This window comes from Micropterus salmoides, unplaced genomic scaffold, assembly GCF_014851395.1.
Source record: "Micropterus salmoides isolate LMB-PRFRI ecotype aquatic unplaced genomic scaffold, ASM1485139v1 Ms_hic_scaffold_509, whole genome shotgun sequence".
In the NCBI taxonomy this organism is placed as follows: domain Eukaryota; kingdom Metazoa; phylum Chordata; class Actinopteri; order Centrarchiformes; family Centrarchidae; genus Micropterus; species Micropterus salmoides.
The window spans coordinates 1-23,377 of NW_024044248.1; the positions used below are offsets into that span (position 1 = coordinate 1).

Consider the following 23,377-nt stretch of genomic DNA (forward strand, 5'->3'; position numbering starts at 1 on the left):
TTTTTTAGCACCGGGAGCTGAGACGAGGGCTTGCTCCGTCCACTCCACGCATCGACCCGTTATTGCAGTGCCTCGGGGCGGTGCACCCTTCCTCCTGCCTGTGTAAAACCAAAATACTGACCCAAACGCAGAGGTTCGTCGCTCTGCCGCGCCGGCCCGAAAAAGGCGCCAGTCGAGGGGGGGCGGCCAGCTGAAGCCTCGAAGAAGGCAGCGAGATTTGCACTTTATGTTGGCAGACGACGAGGGGATATTTGGGACCGGCATGGCTGTTAAATGTGCCCTGCACTTCCCCTCCCTTTCTCCCACTCGTCATCGAGAGCCCGAGTATTTCGGATGCTCGGTAGCCTGTGTCCAAAAGCCAGGCCTTCATTTCTCCGATTGGATAGAGCCTCTCAGAAGGTGGGGAGGGGACACTGCGGCGCCTCCGTAGGCCCGGCACGGTTGGCCAACACGGTGGAGGAACCGCAGCGTAGAAAGGATACAAGAAACTAAACACCTCAAATGAAGCAGAAAACCTGCTACAACTGCTAAATCGGTGAATAAAACCACTTACCTTCTCGTCTTTGGTCTGGTCAAGGTGGCAGTCCGGCAGAGGACAGGTAGCAGTCCTCGGGACCAATGAATTCCTTGTTGCAAAGTTTTTCAGCTACGGCAAAGTTGAAATTTTATTCACAGGAATGAGGTGAATCTCCTCCCAGAAAAGCTGGTGACACAAAACGAAGCCCCAAACCGGCAAAGGTTTTAACCAGAAAGAGGAGGCCATTGCAGTCTGGCCAAAAGGCCGAGAAGCGATCGGCCACATTTCCCCTCCCTTTCTCACTCGTCATCGAGAGGCTACGAGCCCGAGTCGTTCGGTAGCCTCTGTCCAAAAGCCAGGCCTTCGTCTCTCCAGCCCCGATTGGATAGAGCCTGCCATGACCTGGGGAGGGGTAGGGGAACGGGCGTGGCCTGGTACTTGGACTCGAGAGGCAGAGTGGGCTTACCGTGAGGGTAGTGGCCGGGACGACTAGGCTCGTCGGCTCTGGAGGAGGGGCCCGTTACTCGGGTTTCTCTTCATAACGTACAAGTCTTTCGCCTTTTACTAAGACTTCCGTGGAGAGGGACGCCAATGAGTTAAAACTATTTTGGCAGGCTCTGCCGTGTGGCCGAGCCTCGTGCGTTGTGAAAAGGAATAAAACGCCGCCCCCGGCAAGGTTGAGCGGTGCGACGAGGCGCGCTCGGGAGAGGTGCTGAGACTCAGCCGTTGTTATGCGCAGTTGAAACCACTGCGCCACGGCAGGGGGAAACTGCTCCGGGAGGTGGGCGCTGGAAGCAACCAGCGGGGTTATCGCTTCTCGGCCTTTTGGCTAAGATTGAGTAGAGAGGATCTGTTGACAGTCTACAATGACATCGTCAGCTAACTCACAGCAGGTGCATGCCGTGCTGAAAAATACGCTTAGGTTTGTGTGGAACAGTACCGAGTTAATGGAGAGAAAGATTTTTGGACAAGCCATTCTGTTTGGAGCTCTGTGCCTCAAGATTGACGACCTTCTGTGTCTGCAAAAAACGCCACGGACAAGTATTACGACGTCACGTTTTCACCGTTACCAAGATGGAGGAGGTGAAAGGATTAGCCTTCGATTGGCAGACGGATTGCTGAAAAACTTCAGGGTGCTCAGCCTGTGTCGTACTGGTGAGCGCATTGTGACTGTGCACATTTACAACCCTTGGGTGTCAGAGGAGCAACCAGGTATTTTCTTGCCAGGTACGTGACTGTGTTAACAAGTATGGGAGACATTAAGGATGTGCTGGGGATGGACCGGAAAACGGCAATTCCGGTCATGCTGAAGGAAGACCCGAATGGTTATGATGGTTTTGCCATCCCCCCGCTACCTTCACCATTGGCTCCCATAGAGGTTTCCTAGTCTATGGGGGTCAGCCGCTGTACTGCAGGCAATGTGCTTCATATGGACACCTGGCAAGGTCTTGCAGACAGGTGCGGTGCAGAAACTGTGATAGTTTGGGACACACCATGAGAAATTGTGATCAGCCAAAAAAATGTAGTTTATGTGGGCTGGAAGGACATTTATTTGGGCATTGCCCAGAAGTGGGGTCTTCGTATGCACGTGCTGCCAGACGGGAGTCGTGGCCCCAGGTGCGCAACACAGGGATGGACCCGCATGTGACGACCCACGCTCCACATCCTTAAGAGCAATTGAGGACGTAATTGCCGAGCTCACGGGAGGTGGTGGAGACAAAGGGGCAGATGCACCGGAGGTGGTGTCAGTCCAGGCAGAGAGCGAGGACGCCTGGGGGAAGCAGGGGGGGGAAGCTGAGAGTTTGGAGGAGGCTTCTTCTGTTATTGAGTGGGTCGCGGGGAAGAAAGGAGGAAAAAGTAAGAGAAAGAGGGCAAAGACGAGCTTGTTGCTTCACCACCATCCTCTCCTCTGCTCGTTGAGGCGAACAGGTTTGGGGTACTTGTTTCTGAGGTTTGGGAAGAAATGCAGGAGGGAAAGGAGACTGGACAGGTGCATGAGATCACTGACAATGCGGCAAAGGAGGGGGCAGCGCTGCGGCAGCTGTGGACGATTGCCTGGAGAGTGAGGAAGCTGGGGAGGCGTTAACCCAGAAAGGCATGACTGCATCGTCCAGTAGTAAGGTTCCAGCCAGCGGTGTCCCAGGAGAGCCTCCCTGCATAGCTGTATTCTCCTCGGATGCTCCTCCTGCCCCGAGAAGCTGCCCCGTACTCTCAGAAGATAGCCCTTCCAGTTCAGAGTGCTCTTTCCCACTGAAGGAGCCAGATGAGGAGGACTTTCTGCCATGATTGGTGGAAAGAGCAACGTGAGTGAGCATACTGTTTTGGGCTCCTTTTTTTTCTGTCACTTCCTCCATTTTTCTTTTTTTTTGCATAGTCTGTCTTTATTTCATATATTAACTATAAATGTGAGGGGGTTGAGAAATGCGTCAAAGAGAGCAGTAGTTTTTTCTCATTTAAGTTCAGTGGATTTTTCTTTGTGCCTCTTGCAAGAGGTCCACCTAAAGACTGTGGAGGATGTGAAGGGGTTCACAAAAGAGTGGGTTAAAGGGGACTCTAGATGGAGCATTGGGGGTGTTCACTCATCTGGGGTGGGGACGTTAAGTGGGAATGTGGAAGTTAAAATAGTCGGGAGTTTTTCTGTGATACAGGGGAGGGTTTTGGTCACAGATGTTGACTGGAAGGGTAAGAGTTTAAGAGTGGTAAATATATGCCCATGCTGCACCAAAAGAACGAAATGAGCTATTTCTTAAGTTAGACACCGTTTTCATGACCAATCGTCATGTAATCGTTGGAGGTGATTTCAACTCTCCTAGTGAGGGCAAAAACATGGGAGTTAACTTCCATAGTTTGGTAAAAAGTACAGTTTAGTTGATAGTTTTAGGAGTTTTAACTCTGATGACCCTGGTTTCACATGGGGAAACAGTAGAGGGGCACGGAGTAGAATAGATTATATTTTTTGTCCGTTAGATTTTCAGGTGTTTGAGGCACAAGTGTCACCTGTTTTCTACTCAGATCACAACATGCTCTCTGTTGTATTAAACCTGAAGGTGACATGTTTTGGGAAAGGGTACTGGAAATTGAATAACAGTATTCTTGGAGCCCGGCAGTTTAGGGTAGGGTTCAGGAGTTTCTTCAAGGAGTGCATTAAATGAAGATGTTTTATGGTAATGTATCTGGATGGTGGGAAAGCACAAAGGTCCGTATTAAACATTACATACAGGTGTACTCAAAAGAATCCAGAAAAGCGGAGTTTAAAGAATATTATCAATTGCAAAAATCAATAGAAAATTTAATGGCACAACAAAACACTGGTGAGCGCATAGATGAGGAATTATTGAAACGCTGGCAAAACGAGCAGAGGCTATTTTTTCATAAGAGGGCTGAGGCTTATAAATTCAGGAGTCTTGATGAAAAATGGGAAAAGGATGAGAAATGTTCATCCTATTTTTTCAAGCAGTCTAAAGTACGGGCAAAGAGAAGGAGAATAGCCTCCCTTCTAAATGAACGAGGGGAGGAAATTGACGATCCGGAAGGGCTGGTAGAAATTGCTTCGGGTAATTATTCCAAGTTTTTTAGCGCAGAAATAGTAGATTATAGTAAGGGTTCACTGCTGTTGAATAATGTAGATAGCTCAATCCCCGACTATCTGAAACTAGAGTTGGATAAAGACATACAATTGGAAGAAATTTTGAAGGCGCTTCAGTCTTTAAAGAAAGGGAAGGTGCCAGGAGTGGATGGACTTACAAAAGAATTTTACTTGGTTTTCTGGGAAGATATTGGGCCTCAGTTGTTAGATTTGTTTACTTTCATTTGCACATCTGGGATAATGGGGAGCACAATGAGAGAGGGGGTGATTTCCCTGCTATATAAAAAAGGGGACGTTCGAGATATATCCAACTACAGACCCTTAACGATGTTGTGCACAGATTATAAGATTTTTAGTAAAATTCTAACAAACAGGTTGGTATCCGCCTTGGAGTTCATTATAGGACTGGATCAAACTTGTGCAGTACAAGGCAGACAGATACAATGGAATCTGCAAATGCACAGAGATGTACTAGCCTATTCCGAGGATAGAAATTTTCCCCTTATTGTGCTCAGTCTTGATCAGGAAAAAGCTTTTGATAGGGTCAATCACAAATTTTTATTTAGGATTTTGGAAAGATTTGGGTTTGGTAAAAGATTTAGAAGTTGGCTGAAGATTTTATACACAGAGGTAGGAAGTAGAGTTAATGTCAATGGCAACATGGGAGTTTTGTTTAAGCAAACCAGGGGCGTCAGGCAGGGGTGCCCTGCATCAGCCCCTTTGTATGTTGTGTTTATTGAAATTTTGGCATGTGCAATTAGAAAAAATGCTAAAATCAGGGGTCTACCGTTGCCAGGTGGGGAAACATTGGTTATATCTCAGTTTGCAGACGACACTGTATTGTATTTAGAAAATGACTTTTGTTTAAAGGAAGCTATTAATGTTATTGAAGTGTTCTCGAGTGCTTCAGGGTCTAGGATTAATAAAGGGAAGTCACTGATTAAATATCTGGGAAGGTGGAAGGATAGGAATGACAAGCCATATGGGCTTGCCCTGTGCGCGGGGCCGATGACATTATTGGGTATATCCTTTGGTAATAAGGATGATGTTGAAAGTAATTGGGAGGTAAGATTAGCTAAAGTGCTATCAAAGCTCAACATGTGGAAATTGAGAAAACTGTCATTCAGTGGCAAAGTCCTAGCTATAAAAGCCGATATATTGCCAGCCTTACTTCATGTGGCATGTGTTTTTCCCATGACGGCAATGATTTGCTTAAAGTTGCAAAGGATGTTGTTTAATTTCATGTGGGGAGGGTATGAATATATTAAAAGAGAAATAATGTACCAGCCCATTGAGAGAGGAGGTAAAGACATGCCAAATGTCAGGTTGAAGTTGAACGTGATTTTTTTTTCAAATATCTGTAAAATAACTATGTCACCTCCAAAACATAAATGTCACTCTTTAATGAAATTTTGGCTTGCTATGCATTTGAGGCCCTTAGGGGTAGCATGGGATAACAGGTCTCCCAAAGCTGAGGTTATGCCTTTGTACTATAAAGGAATAATCAGTTGGGCAAAGAAGTACAAGGAGTGTTGGGATAGTCATTTAGTACTCAATCATAGAAAACTGTATGAGGAATTGATGGCCAGGTTCAACCCAAGAGAAACTGTTCATATTCCTTCTGAAGTATGGAAGAGAACACAGTTTAAGCAGTTGGACAATCAGTTGAAAGATTTTAATTGGTTGGTGCTTCACAGGAGATTAGCAGTAAGAAACACCTTGTTTAATCACGGCCTAACAAGAAGTAAGTACTGTCCAAGAGAGGGATGTTTGGGAAAAGAAACGGTGGAACATGCATTATTTGAGTGTTTTTTCGCACAACAAATTTGGGAGGGGTTGGGTAAAAGTTTGTGTCTTTGAGGGATATGACATGGGAAGGGGTTCTTTACATGGAATTTAATATGGAGAGGGAGAAACTGCATAAAGTAGTGCTTCTCGTATCTATAGTAAAGTACAAGTTGTGGGAGGTAAGATGTGATGGGCTAAATGGAGGAAGCAAGTGGTCAGTGTTGGGAACTATAAAGAGCATTGAAGACTCAATAGAGAGGCGATACCAATTAGAGATCAGAAAATGGGGTATTGACTCGATCAAAGACAGATGGAAAATGATTTATGGTAATTCATAGAGGTCAACAGAAGGTGTTGTGGATTTATTATGATGGTTATGGGAGTGGTTTTGTTATGGTCTCTTCATGCATACATGCCATGCATCGTAATGGAAAAAAAGAAAAAAGAGAGGGCTCGAGAACTGGGTTCCATGAGTTATTGATGTATACCTTGTGTTTTGTTGATGTCGTTTTTTTTTTTTTTTTTTTTTTTTTTACTATTAAGGTAACAAAGGGACACTGTGTATAGAGATGCCGAGGGGGAGGATTGTTGTTTTGTGTTGGATGTGGGATTAATATAGGTGGGATGTAAGTACTGAAATGTGTGTATTGAATGTTTATGCACAAATAAATTATATTTTCCAAAAAAAAAAAAAAAAAAAATCTGTTCTTATCAGTTTAATATCTGATATGTCCCCTATAAGGGGGCAACATATTAAATGGATTTTTAGCACCGGAGCTGAGACGAGCACTTCCCTCTCCTTTCTCCCACTCGTCATCGAGAGCCCGAGTATTTCGGATGCTCGGTAGCCTGTGTCCAAAAGCCAGGCCTTCATTTCTCCGATTGGATAGAGCCTCTCAGAAGGTGGGGAGGGGACACTGCGGCGCCTCCGTAGGCCCGGCACGGTTGGCCAACACGGTGGAGGAACCGCAGCGTAGAAAGGATACAAGAAACTAAAACACCTCAAATGAAGCAAGAAAACCTGCTACAACTGCTAAATCGGTGAATAAAACACACTTACCTTCTCGTCTTTGGTCTGGTCAAGGTGGCAGTCCGGCAGAGGACAGGTAGGCAGTCCTCGGGACCAATGAATTCCTTGTTGCAAAAGTTTTTCAGCTACGGCAAAGTTGAAATTTTATTCACAAGGAATGAGGTGAATCTCCTCCCAGAAAAGCTGGTGACACAAAACGAAGCCCCAAACCGGCAAAGGTTTTAACCAGAAAGAGGAGGCCATTGCAGTCTTGGCCAAAAGGCCGAGAAGCGATCGGCCACATTTCCCCTCCCTTTCTCTCACTCGTCATCGAGAGGCTACAAGAGCCCGAGTCGTTCGGTAGCCTCTGTCCAAAAGCCAGGCCTTCGTCTCTCCGCAGCCCGATTGGATAGAGCCTGCCATGACCTGGGGAGGGGTAGGGGAACGGGCGTGGCCTGGTACTTGGGACTCGAGAGGCAGAGTGAGGCTTACCGTGAGGGTAGTGGCCGGGACGACTAGGCTCGTCGGCGGCTCTGGAGGAGGGGCCCGTACTTACTCGGGTTTCTCTTCATAACGTACAAGTCTTTCGCCTTTTACTAAAGACTTCCGTGGAGAGGGACGCCAATGAGTTAAAACTATTTTTGGCAGGCTCTGCCGTGTGGCCGAGCCTCGTGCGTTTGTGAAAAGGAAATAAAACGCCGCCCCCGGCAAGGTTGAGCGGTGCGACGAGGCGCGCTCGGGAGGAGGTGCTGAGACTCAGCCGTTGTTATGCGCAGTTGAAACCACTGCGCCACGGCAGGGGGAGAACTGCTCCGGGAGGTGGGCGCTGGAAGCAACCAGCGGGGGTTATCGCTTCTCGGCCTTTTGGCTAAGATCAAGTGTAGTATCTGTTCTTATCAGTTTAATATCTGATATGTCCCCTATAAGGGGGCAACATATTAAATGGATTTTTAGCACCGGGAGCTGAGACGAGGGGCTTGCTCCGTCCACTCCACGCATCGACCCGGTATTGCAGTGCCTCCGGGGGCGGTGCACCCTTCTCCTGCCTTGTGTAAAACCAAAATACTGACCCAAACGCAGAGGTTCGTCGCTCTGCCGGACGCCGGCCCGAAAAAGGCGCCAGTCGAGGGGGGGCGGCCAGCTGAAGCCTCGAAGAAGGCAGCGAGATTTGCACTTTATGATTGGCAGACGACGAGGGGATATTTGGGACCGGCATGGCTGTTAAATGTGCCCTGCACTTCCCCTCCCTTTCTCCCACTCGTCATCGAGAGCCCGAGTATTTCGGATGCTCGGTAGCCTGTGTCCAAAAGCCAGGCCTTCATTTCTCCGATTGGATAGAGCCTCTCAGAAGGTGGGGAGGGGACACTGCGGCGCCTCCGTAGGCCCGGCACGGTTGGCCAACACGGTGGAGGAACCGCAGCGTAGAAAGGATACAAGAAACTAAAACACCTCAAATGAAGCAAGAAAACCTGCTACAACTGCTAAATCGGTGAATAAAACACACTTACCTTCTCGTCTTTGGTCTGGTCAAGGTGGCAGTCCGGCAGAGGACAGGTAGGCAGTCCTCGGGACCAATGAATTCCTTGTTGCAAAAGTTTTTCAGCTACGGCAAAGTTGAAATTTTATTCACAAGGAATGAGGTGAATCTCCTCCCAGAAAAGCTGGTGACACAAAACGAAGCCCCAAACCGGCAAAGGTTTTAACCAGAAAGAGGAGGCCATTGCAGTCTTGGCCAAAAGGCCGAGAAGCGATCGGCCACATTTCCCCTCCCTTTCTCTCACTCGTCATCGAGAGGCTACAAGAGCCCGAGTCGTTCGGTAGCCTCTGTCCAAAAGCCAGGCCTTCGTCTCTCCGCAGCCCGATTGGATAGAGCCTGCCATGACCTGGGGAGGGGTAGGGGAACGGGCGTGGCCTGGTACTTGGGACTCGAGAGGCAGAGTGAGGCTTACCGTGAGGGTAGTGGCCGGGACGACTAGGCTCGTCGGCGGCTCTGGAGGAGGGGCCCGCACTTACTTTCTCTTCATAACGTACAAGTCTTTCGCCTTTTACTAAAGACTTCCGTGGAGAGGGACGCCAATGAGTTAAAACTATTTTTGGCAGGCTCTGCCGTGTGGCCGAGCCTCGTGCGTTTGTGAAAAGGAAATAAAACGCCGCCCCGGCAAGGTTGAGCGGTGCGACGAGGCGCGCTCGGGAGGAGGTGCTGAGACTCAGCCGTTGTTATGCGCAGTTGAAACCACTGCGCCACGGCAGGGGGAGAACTGCTCCGGGAGGTGGGCGCTGGAAGCAACCAGCGGGGGTTATCGCTTCTCGGCCTTTTGGCTAAGATTGAGTAAGAGGAGGATCTGTTGACAGTCTACAATGACATCGTCAGCTAACTCACAGCAGGTGCATGCCGTGCTGAAAAATACGCTTAGGTTTGTGTGGAACAGTACCGACGAGTTAATGGAGAGAAAGATTTTTGGACAAGCCATTCTGTTTGGAGCTCTGTGCCTCAAGATTGACGACCTTCTGTGTCTGCAGAAAAACGCCACGGACAAGTATTACGACGTCACGTTTTACACCGTTACCAAGATGGAGGAGGTGAAAGGATTAGCACTTCGATTGGCAGACGGATTGCTGAAAAACTTCAGGGTGCTCAGCCTGTGTCGTACTGGTGAGCGCATTGTGACTGTGCACATTTACAACCCTTGGGTGTCAGAGGAAGCAACCAGGTATTTTCTTGCCAGGTACGTGACTGTGTTAACAAGTATGGGAGACATTAAGGATGTGCTGGGGATATGGACCGGAAAACGGCAATTCCGGGTCATGCTGAAGGAAGACCCGAATGGTTATGATGGTTTTGCCATCCCCCCGCTACCTTCACCATTGGCTCCCATAGAGGTTTCCTAGTCTATGGGGGTCAGCCGCTGTACTGCAGGCAATGTGCTTCATATGGACACCTGGCAAGGTCTTGCAGACAGGTGCGGTGCAGAAACTGTGATAGTTTGGGACACACCATGAGAAATTGTGATCAGCCAAAAAAATGTAGTTTATGTGGGCTGGAAGGACATTTATTTGGGCATTGCCCAGAAGTGGGGTCTTCGTATGCACGTGCTGCCAGACGGGAGTCGGTGGCCCCAGGTGCGCAACACAGGGATGGACCCGCATGTGACGACCCACGCTCCACATCCTTAAGAGCAATTGAGGACGTAATTGCCGAGCTCACGGGAGGAGTGGTGGAGACAAAGGGGGCAGATGCACCGGAGGTGGTGTCAGTCCAGGCAGAGAGCGAGGACGCCTGGGGGAAGCAGGGGGGGAAGCTGAGAGTTTGGAGGAGGCTTCTTCTGTTATTGAGTGGGTCGCGGGGAAGAAAGGAGGAAAAAGTAAGAGAAAGAGGGCAAAGACGAGCTTGTTGCTTCACCACCATCCTCTCCTCTGCTCGTTGAGGCGAACAGGTTTGGGGTACTTGTTTCTGAGGTTTGGGAAGAAATGCAGGAGGGAAAGGAGACTGGACAGGTGCATGAGATCACTGACAATGCGGCAAAGGAGGGGGCAGCGCTGCGGCAGCTGTGGACGATTGCCTGGAGAGTGAGGAAGCTGGGGAGGCGTTAACCCAGAAAGGCATGACTGCATCGTCCAGTAGTAAGGTTCCAGCTAGCGGTGTCCCAGGAGAGCCTCCCTGCATAGCTGTATTCTCCTCGGATGCTCCTCCTGCCCCGAGAAGCTGCCCCGTACTCTCAGAAGATAGCCCTTCCAGTTCAGAGTGCTCTTTCCCACTGAAGGAGCCAGATGAGGAGGACTTTCTGCCATGATTGGTGGAAAGAGCAACGTGAGTGAGCATACTGTTTTGGGCTCCTTTTTTTCTGTCACTTCCTCCATTTTTCTTTTTTTTTGCATAGTCTGTCTTTATTTCATATATTAACTATAAATGTGAGGGGGTTGAGAAATGCATCAAAGAGAGCAGTAGTTTTTTCTCATTTAAGTTCAGTGGATTTTTCTTTGTGCCTCTTGCAAGAGGTCCACCTAAAGACTGTGGAGGATGTGAAGGGGTTCACAAAAGAGTGGGTTAAAGGGGACTCTAGATGGAGCATTGGGGGTGTTCACTCATCTGGGGTGGGGACGTTAAGTGGGAATGTGGAAGTTAAAATAGTCGGGAGTTTTTCTGTGATACAGGGGAGGGTTTTGGTCACAGATGTTGACTGGAAGGGTAAGAGTTTAAGAGTGGTAAATATATTGCCCATGCTGCACCAAAAGAACGAAATGAGCTATTTCTTAAGTTAGACACCGTTTTCATGACCAATCGTCATGTAATCGTTGGAGGTGATTTCAACTCTCCTAGTGAGGGCAAAAACATGGGAGTTAACTTCCATAGTTTGGTAAAAAGTACAGTTTAGTTGATAGTTTTAGGAGTTTTAACTCTGATGACCCTGGTTTCACATGGGGAAACAGTAGAGGGGCACGGAGTAGAATAGATTATATTTTTTGTCCGTTAGATTTTCAGGTGTTTGAGGCACAAGTGTCACCTGTTTTCTACTCAGATCACAACATGCTCTCTGTTGTATTAAACCTGAAGGTGACATGTTTTGGGAAAGGGTACTGGAAATTGAATAACAGTATTCTTGGAGCCCGGCAGTTTAGGGTAGGGTTCAGGAGTTTCTTCAAGGAGTGCATTAAAATGAAGATGTTTTATGGTAATGTATCTGGATGGTGGGAAAGCACAAGGTCCGTATTAACATTACATACAGGTGTACTCAAAAGAATCCAGAAAAGCGGAGTTTAAAGAATATTATCAATTGCAAAAATCAATAGAAAATTTAATGGCACAACAAAACACTGGTGAGCGCATAGATGAGGAATTATTGAAACGCTGGCAAAACGAGCAGAGGCTATTTTTTCATAAGAGGGCTGAGGCTTATAAATTCAGGAGTCTTGATGAAAAATGGGAAAAGGATGAGAAATGTTCATCCATTTTTTCAAGCAGTCTAAAGTACGGGCAAGAGAAGGAGAATAGCCTCCCTTCTAAATGAACGAGGGGGGAAATTGACGATCCGGAAGGGCTGGTAGAAATTGCTTCGGGTAATTATTCCAAGTTTTTTAGCGCAGAAATAGTAGATTATAGTAAGGGTTCACTGCTGTTGAATAATGTAGATAGCTCAATCCCCGACTATCTGAAACTAGAGTTGGATAAAGACATACAATTGGAAGAAATTTTGAAGGCGCTTCAGTCTTTAAAGAAAGGGAAGGTGCCAGGAGTGGATGGACTTACAAAAGAATTTACTTGGTTTTCTGGGAAGATATTGGGCCTCAGTTGTTAGATTTGTTTACTTCATTTGCACATCTGGGATAATGGGGAGCACAATGAGAGAGGGGGTGATTTCCCTGCTATATAAAAAGGGGACGTTCGAGATATATCCAACTACAGACCCTTAACGATGTTGTGCACAGATTATAAGATTTTAGTAAAATTCTAACAAACAGGTTGGTATCCGCCTTGGAGTTCATTATAGGACTGGATCAAACTTGTGCAGTACAAGGCAGACAGATACAATGGAATCTGCAAATGCACAGAGATGTACTAGCCTATTCCGAGGATAGAAATTTTCCCCTTATTGTGCTCAGTCTTGATCAGGAAAAAGCTTTTGATAGGGTCAATCACAAATTTTTATTTAGGATTTTGGAAAGATTTGGGTTTGGTAAAAGATTTAGAAGTTGGCTGAAGATTTTATACACAGAGGTAGGAAGTAGAGTTAATGTCAATGGCAACATGGGAGTTTTGTTTAAGCAAACCAGGGGCGTCAGGCAGGGGTGCCCTGCATCAGCCCCTTTGTATGTTGTGTTTATTGAAATTTTGGCATGTGCAATTAGAAAAATGCTAAAATCAGGGGTCTACCGTTGCCAGGTGGGGAAACATTGGTTATATCTCAGTTTGCAGACGACACTGTATTGTATTTAGAAAATGACTTTTGTTTAAAGGAAGCTATTAATGTTATTGAAGTGTTCTCGAGTGCTTCAGGGTCTAGGATTAATAAAGGGAAGTCACTGATTAAATATCTGGGAAGGTGGAAGGATAGGAATGACAAGCCATATGGGCTTGCCCTGTGCGGGGGCCGATGACATTATTGGGTATATCCTTTGGTAATAAGGATGATGTTGAAAGTAATTGGGAGGTAAGATTAGCTAAAGTGCTATCAAAGCTCAACATGTGGAAATTGAGAAAACTGTCATTCAGTGGCAAAGTCCTAGCTATAAAAGCCGATATATTGCCAGCCTTACTTCATGTGGCATGTGTTTTTCCCATGACGGCAATGATTTGCTTAAAGTTGCAAAGGATGTTGTTTAATTTCATGTGGGGAGGGTATGAATATATTAAAGAGAAATAATGTACCAGCCCATTGAGAGAGGAGGTAAAGACATGCCAAATGTCAGGTTGAAGTTGAACGTGATTTTTTTTTCAAATATCTGTAAAATAACTATGTCACCTCCAAAACATAAATGTCACTCTTTAATGAAATTTTGGCTTGCTATGCATTTGAGGCCCTTAGGGGTAGCATGGGATAACAGGTCTCCCAAAGCTGAGGTTATGCCTTTGTACTATAAAGGAATAATCAGTTGGGCAAAGAAGTACAAGGAGTGTTGGGATAGTCATTTAGTACTCAATCATAGAAAACTGTATGAGGAATTGATGGCCAGGTTCAACCCAAGAGAAACTGTTCATATTCCTTCTGAAGTATGGAAGAGAACACAGTTTAAGCAGTTGGACAATCAGTTGAAAGATTTTAATTGGTTGGTGCTTCACAGGAGATTAGCAGTAAGAAACACCTTGTTTAATCACGGCCTAACAAGAAGTAAGTACTGTCCAAGAGAGGGATGTTTGGGAAAAGAAACGGTGGAACATGCATTATTTGAGTGTTTTTTCGCACAACAAATTTGGGAGGGGTTGGGTAAAAAGTTTGTGTCTTTGAGGGATATGACATGGGAAGGGGTTCTTTACATGGAATTTAATATGGAGAGGGAGAAACTGCATAAAGTAGTGCTTCTCGTATCTATAGTAAAGTACAAGTTGTGGGAGGTAAGATGTGATGGGCTAAATGGAGGAAGCAAGTGGTCAGTGTTGGGAACTATAAAGAGCATTGAAGACTCAATAGAGAGGCGATACCAATTAGAGATCAGAAAATGGGGTATTGACTCGATCAAAGACAGATGGAAAATGATTTATGGTAATTCATAGAGGTCAACAGAAGGTGTTGTGGATTTATTATGATGGTTATGGGAGTGGTTTTGTTATGGTCTCTTCATGCATACATGCCATGCATCGTAATGGGAAAAAAAGAAAAAAAGAGGGCTCGAGAACTGGGTTCCATGAGTTATTGATGTATACCTTGTGTTTTGTTGATGTCGTTTTTTTTTTTTTTTTACTAATTAAGGTAACAAAGGGACACTGTGTATAGAGATGCCGAGGGGGAGGATTGTTGTTTTGTGTTGGATGTGGGATTAATATAGGTGGGATGTAAGTACTGAAATGTGTGTATTGAATGTTTATGTCACAAATAAATTATATTTTCCAAAAAAAAAAAAAAAAAAATCTGTTCTTATCAGTTTAATATCTGATATGTCCCCTATAAGGGGGCAACATATTAAATGGATTTTTAGCACCGGGAGCTGAGACGAGGGGCTTGCTCCGTCCACTCCACGCATCGACCCGGTATTGCAGTGCCTCCGGGGGCGGTGCACCCTTCTCCTGCCTTGTGTAAAACCAAAATACTGACCCAAACGCAGAGGTTCGTCGCTCTGCCGGACGCCGGCCCGAAAAAGGCGCCAGTCGAGGGGGGGCGGCCAGCTGAAGCCTCGAAGAAGGCAGCGAGATTTGCACTTTATGATTGGCAGACGACGAGGGGATATTTGGGACCGGCATGGCTGTTAAATGTGCCCTGCACTTCCCCTCCCTTTCTCCCACTCGTCATCGAGAGCCCGAGTATTTCGGATGCTCGGTAGCCTGTGTCCAAAAGCCAGGCCTTCATTTCTCCGATTGGATAGAGCCTCTCAGAAGGTGGGGAGGGGACACTGCGGCGCCTCCGTAGGCCCGGCACGGTTGGCCAACACGGTGGAGGAACCGCAGCGTAGAAAGGATACAAGAAACTAAAACACCTCAAATGAAGCAAGAAAACCTGCTACAACTGCTAAATCGGTGAATAAAACACACTTACCTTCTCGTCTTTGGTCTGGTCAAGGTGGCAGTCCGGCAGAGGACAGGTAGGCAGTCCTCGGGACCAATGAATTCCTTGTTGCAAAAGTTTTTCAGCTACGGCAAAGTTGAAATTTTATTCACAAGGAATGAGGTGAATCTCCTCCCAGAAAAGCTGGTGACACAAAACGAAGCCCCAAACCGGCAAAGGTTTTAACCAGAAAGAGGAGGCCATTGCAGTCTTGGCCAAAAGGCCGAGAAGCGATCGGCCACATTTCCCCTCCCTTTCTCTCACTCGTCATCGAGAGGCTACAAGAGCCCGAGTCGTTCGGTAGCCTCTGTCCAAAAGCCAGGCCTTCGTCTCTCCGCAGCCCGATTGGATAGAGCCTGCCATGACCTGGGGAGGGGTAGGGGAACGGGCGTGGCCTGGTACTTGGGACTCGAGAGGCAGAGTGAGGCTTACCGTGAGGGTAGTGGCCGGGACGACTAGGCTCGTCGGCGGCTCTGGAGGAGGGGCCCGTACTTACTCGGGTTTCTCTTCATAACGTACAAGTCTTTCGCCTTTTACTAAAGACTTCCGTGGAGAGGGACGCCAATGAGTTAAAACTATTTTTGGCAGGCTCTGCCGTGTGGCCGAGCCTCGTGCGTTTGTGAAAAGGAAATAAAACGCCGCCCCCGGCAAGGTTGAGCGGTGCGACGAGGCGCGCTCGGGAGGAGGTGCTGAGACTCAGCCGTTGTTATGCGCAGTTGAAACCACTGCGCCACGGCAGGGGGAGAACTGCTCCGGGAGGTGGGCGCTGGAAGCAACCAGCGGGGGTTATCGCTTCTCGGCCTTTTGGCTAAGACTGCGATCGCCTCCTGTGTCTGGATAAAACTTTTGCCTGTTTGTGGCGAAGTGTTACCAGGTTTTTGGGAGGATACTCACATTATTCCTTGTGAAGAAAATTTCAACTTTGTTGTAGTTGAAATTGTTTCACACAAAGGAATTCATTGGTTCAGAGGACTGCTTACCTGTACTCTGCCGGAATAACATCTCGACCAGGCCAAACAAGACAAGGTAAGTGTGTTTTATTCACCTTTCTAACATTTTTAGTAGATTTTATTGCTCTTTTTAGAGCATTCTTTTACCTTATTTTAGTTGACTTGGTTTTAGACTGTTTTAGGTGTTTTAGCTTCTTTTTACCACTTTTACGTTGTGGTGCCTCCACCATGGCGGCCAACCATGCCGGCATGAGGAGGCACCACAGTGTCAGATTTACATTCAAAGAAAAAGATGGGAAAACCCTTGTTATGTCAAGGCTGGACTTCTCAAGGAAAATGATCCAGAACATTTTGAAATTCTCCCCGCAGGATATAAATTGTATTTTGACTCTGCCATTTGGAAAAGGTTTCGATGTGAGTTTTGTCTCTGCTGCCGTGTTCAGAGATTTCTGGACACGCTTCGAAAATGAAAAACCCCAGTTTACTGCATTTAATGTTGAGAAACTGACTGATAATGCCGCTAAAACGGTAATTGTCAGAATGTTCAATGAGACTGTGAATGCAGATGACATTTGTTTGTGGCTGGGCAGATTTTGCACTGTTAAAGGCCAGGCTACCAAAGTGAGAGATGAGGATGGCATCTGGAATTGCGCTTGGAGGGTCCCCATCCAACAATGGCAAGACCCTCAAGGCTTCCAGGGCCTGAAACATCTGCCATCCATGATAGTTCTGGGAAACAACAGGGGCTACATTCATTACCAGGGCCAGCCCAAACTCTGCCGCAAGTGTGGTGAGAATGGGCACCTGGCAGAAGCGTGCCAGCAGATCATTTGTGGTAAATGTAGAGAAATTGGGCATACTTTCGAGGAATGCACCAATGGCAGAAAGTGCAATCTTTGTGGAGAAACAAACCACCTCTTCAGAGATTGCCCTAAGTCATTTGCCAACAAATTAAAGGCAGCAAAGACACAAAATGGCGGACAAGATGAAGCAGTTAGAGAGCTAATTGAAGAGGCTGGGCTGGAGAATTCAAATCTCCCGCCAAATCCTGTGATTGGAGGAGAAGGACCAGTAGAGGCGGGAGAAGGGGAGGGGCCTGCAGCTGCCCCACAAGTGGAGAACAGGGAGGAAGCAGTGGCAGTGCAGGCAGAAGGCGGAGCTAGCTCAGTGACTGGCTCAGAACAAAAATTTGGCCAGTCACAGAGTGATAGCGAGGATGTCCCCCTCCCCAATGCCCAGCCGGCCAAGAGACTAATTTCAGAATTGTCTACTGAGTCTCCTGGAGCCTCGGAAAAGAGGGGAAGAGCTGAGAGCTACTCAGACAGTTCATCTGTGGAGGAGCCCAGAGTCTTCCCCTCCAATTCGCCTAATGAAGTCTCTTTTTTAACTATAGCTCTGCAATCAACCCCTAAGGACTCAAAGCTCAATGCCACCCTGCGTCAGAGGCCAACTCCTAGAGTCCGAAAGGGAAATGGAGCTCAACCCCGTCATCTCTCACCCATGAGAATGAAGGAAGAGCTCCATTCACAAGAAATCCACTAACTGCTATGTTTTTAAACATTTGAAATCCCCCTTTTTTTAGTCTTTTAAGATGTCATACCTGCAAATTTTAACCATACTCATGACACTCACCTTCTCAACTATCAATGTGAGGAGTGTGAAGTCGAGAGTTAGAGCCCAGATTGTTTTATCCTTTCTTAACTCTTTTAAGTCTGATGTGTTTTTAATACAGGAATGCAGCCTACCATTTTTAAAACACTACAGAGAATGGGAGGAGTTATGGCCACAAACGTCGATATGGAGCGGCTCAAATGAAAACAAAAATGATGGAGTGGCCATTTTAATAAAAAACCCTCTAGTCCTGGTGAAGGGCAGCACTGTGGTGAGAGATGGTCGGGCACTTTTAACACACTTGACTTTTATGGGGAAGGATTTTAACGTCTTAAATATTTATGGCTTTAATGACAAGAACGACAGGTATGACCTGACTACATTTTATCACGTGATTGCCCACCAACCGATGCTAGATTGGAACCTGTTTTCTTTTCTGACCACGCAATTCTTTCCTGCACCCTTTCACTCTCTTCCGGTGTGACGGCAGGAAGTGGTCTGTGGAAGCTCAATTGCTCCCTGTTAGAAGACAGGGAGCTAGTTAGGCTGTACAGGGAGCAATACCGAGAGTGGCAGACCCTTCAAGACTTTTACGATACACGTGCACAGTGGTGGGAAATGGTGAAGGGAAAGACAAAGACGTTTTACAGACAGGCAGGGAAAAGAAAGAAAAAGAGGGACAACAGACGCATGTTGGGACTGCAGAAACGGCTTCAGAGGTATTTTAAATTAATCCAACATGGAATGGATTTTAATGAAGAGATAAAACAAATTAAAACAGAGATGTCGGTTTTAGCAGAAATTAATAGCAAAGGTGTGATTTTAAGAAGCAAGGAAAGGGAAATGGAGGAAGGAGAGAAGTGCACAAGATATTTTTTTAAGAAAATCGTAAATAAAGGGGGGGCCATGTTGAGACTTAAAAAAGAAAACGGGTGCACAGCTGACACAACAGAGGAAATCAAAGAAACTGTCGAACATTTTTACCGTGAACTGTACGCATACAAAACTGTTAACGGGGACACCATGAACGAAGTTTTAAAATCCATTGACCAAGCAACAAACGACAACGTGCTTTTAACCCAAGATTTTACGATACCGGAATTAAACAAATGCATCAAATCTTTTAAGACAGGGAAGTCGCCGGGAGAAGACGGGCTTCCCTTGGAATTTTATCTGACATTTTGGGACATTTTAGCACCAGACTTGCTTGCTGTTTTTATGGATTTTGAACAAATGGACCGACTTCCTGACAGCTTTAGAGCAGGGATAGTGACTCTCCTTCACAAAGACAAAGACAAGACGGACTTGAAAAATTGGAGACCTATCACACTCTTAAATTTTGACTGTAAACTTTTTAGTAAACTTTTAGCCTCACGCATGTCCTTGTTTTTAGAAGATCTGATTCACCCGGATCAAGCCTGTGCCGTCCCGGGGAGGAAGATCACCGACAGCCTCGTACTGATCCGAGATACCATCTGTTACGCGAGAGACAGAAACTTTCGGCTAGTAGTCCTGAATTTAGATTTTGAGAAAGCCTTTGATCGGGTCTCGCACCAGTACCTTTTCCAGGTACTGCAAAAAATGGGGTTCCCGAGAAGGTTTATAGCCTGGGTGGGACTGCTGTACCGGGAGATCAACAGCAAATTCATTGTTAACGGGCATCTGACAAGAGCAGTGGATATAAACTGCGGTGTCCGTCAGGGTTGTCCGTTATCTGCCCTCCTCTACGTTATCTGTATAGAACCACTGGCACAGACCTTGAGAAGGGACCAACGAATCCATGGGGTAGGAGTCCCAGGGAGCGGGGGACTCGAGACAAAATGTATTTTATATATGGACGACATCAACATTTTATGCACTGACCTTTTATCTGTCAACAGGACGCTGGACTTGACTGACTGGTTCGGACAGGCCTCTGGGTCAAAGCTGAACAGAAGCAAGACCCAAGCCCATTTTTATGGACCGTGGACAGCGACTGAGACGACAGGACTCCCCCTGACTGTGACCCAGACTGACCAAAAAATACTTGGGATCAGGTTTGATAGGGAGGGGGAGGGGAAAACAATTGGGCAGACATAGTAGGGAAAGTCAGGCAGAGACTAGGGTACTGGACACTTAGAGGACTGACTTTAGAAGGAAAGGTTTTAATCATCAAAGCAGTGATTTTACCTTTGCTTTTACTCATCAGTTCTGTTTTTATCCCGCCTAGGAGAGTGATCTTAGACCTGGAACGAGCCATCTTTTATTTTTTGTGGGGCTCCAAGTGGGAAAGACTGAGACGAAGCGTGATGAAGAAGCCAAAGGAGAAAGGAGGAAAAGGAGTGCCAGACCTGCACTTGTTCCTAGGAAGCAGATACACAGCACTACACATGGCAACCGCCACAGCCCCATCCAGAAACCCCAAGACCGCAGCAATGACACGGTTCTGGATGGGGTCCTACCTCAGAAAACTTAAGATCTTACCCACAAGTCTCAAAGTACCAGTGTCTTTTAACCTGCCACCAGCCTATGCTTTTATCCAGTCATTTTTAAGGCATTTTAACCTTGAGCAGGAGGAGTTGCAGGTTTTAACCACTCACCGCTCTCTCATTTCTGTTGTGCAGGAGCGGGAACCAGTGAGTCCAGTGCGCGGGCTTGCATTCGGCGAGCCCTCAACAGTTTGGCGCAACGTGAACCATCCAGCTCTTCCAAACAGACTCCGGGACCTGTCATGGATGGTGGCTCATGAGATCCTCCCAGTCAGGTCCGTAATGCACTCCCGGGGCATGTCGGCGCACTCAACTTGCCCCCGACCAGGTTGTGGCGCGCCTGAGTCGGTAAGGCATCTGCTCTGGGAGTGCAGCGCTGCCGTAGAACAGTGGGCAACGGCCGGCTCCTTGCAATTCCCGTACTTGCCAGCAAGGGAGGTCCTCACACCACAGCTGGTGCTGTACGGGGTGAGCCAAGGAAATCAGATACCAGCACGTACATTTGCCAAACAGTGGCTCACCCTAGCCGCCATCAAAGACGCCATATGGACCTCCAGAAACTTGCTGGCAAGAAAGCACATGCAGATCCCCCCCGTGGCTGTGATCCGGATGGCCGCAGCAACGGCCCAAACGGCCAGAGCTGCAGGCGGCGGGCCTAGGACACAGCCACAAAGAAGAATCGCCTCTGTGCCCATTCGGACGGAGGAGCCGGAGCCACACAAGGAAAGTTCAAGGCAGCGGCGGCCTGACCCTCCGGGTGAGGTTGGTGGGAAGGAGCTACAGGGTGAGGGTCTCCTCTGAGCGCCTGCACAAGATCCCGAGAGACCAAATCTGTTTGGGGGAGCTGAATGAGTTCCCCTTTGATAGGGACTCACTACACTCCTGCACAACAGTGGACTTGGAGAAGAGCTTTTATTATCCATTTATTTTTTGTGAGTTTTATTTTAACAAATGCACTCCGCTTTGAAGACATTTTAACAGAGACACTCACTGACATGGACAAGCTGAAAACCATTTTATACCTTTAATTTATGACGTTATCTGTAATGCATTTTAAACACTTTTTTTAAATGTTGTTTTACAGAGAACATTTATCTATTTATTGACGTGTTGTATTTTAAAAGGTAACTTGGAATTGACATATTATGAATCATGTTTGAATTGAGTGTCAATAAAATTTTCTCAAAAGAAAAAATCTGTTCTTATCAGTTTAATATCTGATATGTCCCCTATAAGGGGGCAACATATTAAATGGATTTTTAGCACCGGGAGCTGAGACGAGGGGCTTGCTCCGTCCACTCCACGCATCGACCCGGTATTGCAGTGCCTCCGGGGGCGGTGCACCCTTCTCCTGCCTTGTGTAAAACCAAAATACTGACCCAAACGCAGAGGTTCGTCGCTCTGCCGGACGCCGGCCCGAAAAAGGCGCCAGTCGAGGGGGGGCGGCCAGCTGAAGCCTCGAAGAAGGCAGCGAGATTTGCACTTTATGATTGGCAGACGACGAGGGGATATTTGGGACCGGCATGGCTGTTAAATGTGCCCTGCACTTCCCCTCCCTTTCTCCCACTCGTCATCGAGAGCCCGAGTATTTCGGATGCTCGGTAGCCTGTGTCCAAAAGCCAGGCCTTCATTTCTCCGATTGGATAGAGCCTCTCAGAAGGTGGGGAGGGGACACTGCGGCGCCTCCGTAGGCCCGGCACGGTTGGCCAACACGGTGGAGGAACCGCAGCGTAGAAAGGATACAAGAAACTAAAACACCTCAAATGAAGCAAGAAAACCTGCTACAACTGCTAAATCGGTGAATAAAACACACTTACCTTCTCGTCTTTGGTCTGGTCAAGGTGGCAGTCCGGCAGAGGACAGGTAGGCAGTCCTCGGGACCAATGAATTCCTTGTTGCAAAAGTTTTTCAGCTACGGCAAAGTTGAAATTTTATTCACAAGGAATGAGGTGAATCTCCTCCCAGAAAAGCTGGTGACACAAAACGAAGCCCCAAACCGGCAAAGGTTTTAACCAGAAAGAGGAGGCCATTGCAGTCTTGGCCAAAAGGCCGAGAAGCGATCGGCCACATTTCCCCTCCCTTTCTCTCACTCGTCATCGAGAGGCTACAAGAGCCCGAGTCGTTCGGTAGCCTCTGTCCAAAAGCCAGGCCTTCGTCTCTCCGCAGCCCGATTGGATAGAGCCTGCCATGACCTGGGGAGGGGTAGGGGAACGGGCGTGGCCTGGTACTTGGGACTCGAGAGGCAGAGTGAGGCTTACCGTGAGGGTAGTGGCCGGGACGACTAGGCTCGTCGGCGGCTCTGGAGGAGGGGCCCGTACTTACTCGGGTTTCTCTTCATAACGTACAAGTCTTTCGCCTTTTACTAAAGACTTCCGTGGAGAGGGACGCCAATGAGTTAAAACTATTTTTGGCAGGCTCTGCCGTGTGGCCGAGCCTCGTGCGTTTGTGAAAAGGAAATAAAACGCCGCCCCCGGCAAGGTTGAGCGGTGCGACGAGGCGCGCTCGGGAGGAGGTGCTGAGACTCAGCCGTTGTTATGCGCAGTTGAAACCACTGCGCCACGGCAGGGGGAGAACTGCTCCGGGAGGTGGGCGCTGGAAGCAACCAGCGGGGGTTATCGCTTCTCGGCCTTTTGGCTAAGATCAAGTGTAGTATCTGTTCTTATCAGTTTAATATCTGATATGTCCCCTATAAGGGGGCAACATATTAAATGGATTTTTAGCACCGGGAGCTGAGACGAGGGGCTTGCTCCGTCCACTCCACGCATCGACCCGGTATTGCAGTGCCTCCGGGGGCGGTGCACCCTTCTCCTGCCTTGTGTAAAACCAAAATACTGACCCAAACGCAGAGGTTCGTCGCTCTGCCGGACGCCGGCCCGAAAAAGGCGCCAGTCGAGGGGGGGCGGCCAGCTGAAGCCTCGAAGAAGGCAGCGAGATTTGCACTTTATGATTGGCAGACGACGAGGGGATATTTGGGACCGGCATGGCTGTTAAATGTGCCCTGCACTTCCCCTCCCTTTCTCCCACTCGTCATCGAGAGCCCGAGTATTTCGGATGCTCGGTAGCCTGTGTCCAAAAGCCAGGCCTTCATTTCTCCGATTGGATAGAGCCTCTCAGAAGGTGGGGAGGGGACACTGCGGCGCCTCCGTAGGCCCGGCACGGTTGGCCAACACGGTGGAGGAACCGCAGCGTAGAAAGGATACAAGAAACTAAAACACCTCAAATGAAGCAAGAAAACCTGCTACAACTGCTAAATCGG

The 23,377-nt window shown here is 47.6% G+C and overlaps 9 non-coding genes and 1 pseudogene across 9 annotated transcripts; all 10 read left to right on the top strand.

The window, feature by feature from the left end:
* Positions 1-1,037: 1,037 nt before the first annotated feature.
* LOC119889529 lies at positions 1,038-1,151 on the top strand. Its single transcript, XR_005442084.1, has one exon. It is a non-coding gene; the product is annotated as a U5 spliceosomal RNA (small nuclear RNA).
* A 5,410-nt stretch (positions 1,152-6,561) lies between these two features.
* LOC119889522 lies at positions 6,562-6,744 on the top strand. Its single transcript, XR_005442077.1, has one exon. It is a non-coding gene; the product is annotated as a U2 spliceosomal RNA (small nuclear RNA).
* A 708-nt stretch (positions 6,745-7,452) lies between these two features.
* On the top strand, positions 7,453-7,565 carry LOC119889523. Its single transcript, XR_005442078.1, has one exon. It is a non-coding gene; the product is annotated as a U5 spliceosomal RNA (small nuclear RNA).
* A 183-nt stretch (positions 7,566-7,748) lies between these two features.
* On the top strand, positions 7,749-7,940 carry LOC119889518. The gene has a single exon (XR_005442075.1). It is a non-coding gene; the product is annotated as a U2 spliceosomal RNA (small nuclear RNA).
* Positions 7,941-8,905: 965 nt separating this feature from the next.
* Positions 8,906-9,017, top strand: LOC119889528. Its single transcript, XR_005442083.1, has one exon. It is a non-coding gene; the product is annotated as a U5 spliceosomal RNA (small nuclear RNA).
* Positions 9,018-14,431: 5,414 nt separating this feature from the next.
* LOC119889533 lies at positions 14,432-14,615 on the top strand. The gene has a single exon (XR_005442086.1). It is a non-coding gene; the product is annotated as a U2 spliceosomal RNA (small nuclear RNA).
* A 969-nt stretch (positions 14,616-15,584) lies between these two features.
* Positions 15,585-15,697, top strand: LOC119889524. The gene has a single exon (XR_005442079.1). It is a non-coding gene; the product is annotated as a U5 spliceosomal RNA (small nuclear RNA).
* A 5,598-nt stretch (positions 15,698-21,295) lies between these two features.
* On the top strand, positions 21,296-21,470 carry LOC119889531 (annotated as a pseudogene).
* A 969-nt stretch (positions 21,471-22,439) lies between these two features.
* On the top strand, positions 22,440-22,552 carry LOC119889525. The gene has a single exon (XR_005442080.1). It is a non-coding gene; the product is annotated as a U5 spliceosomal RNA (small nuclear RNA).
* A 183-nt stretch (positions 22,553-22,735) lies between these two features.
* Positions 22,736-22,927, top strand: LOC119889530. Its single transcript, XR_005442085.1, has one exon. It is a non-coding gene; the product is annotated as a U2 spliceosomal RNA (small nuclear RNA).
* Positions 22,928-23,377: the final 450 nt, after the last annotated feature.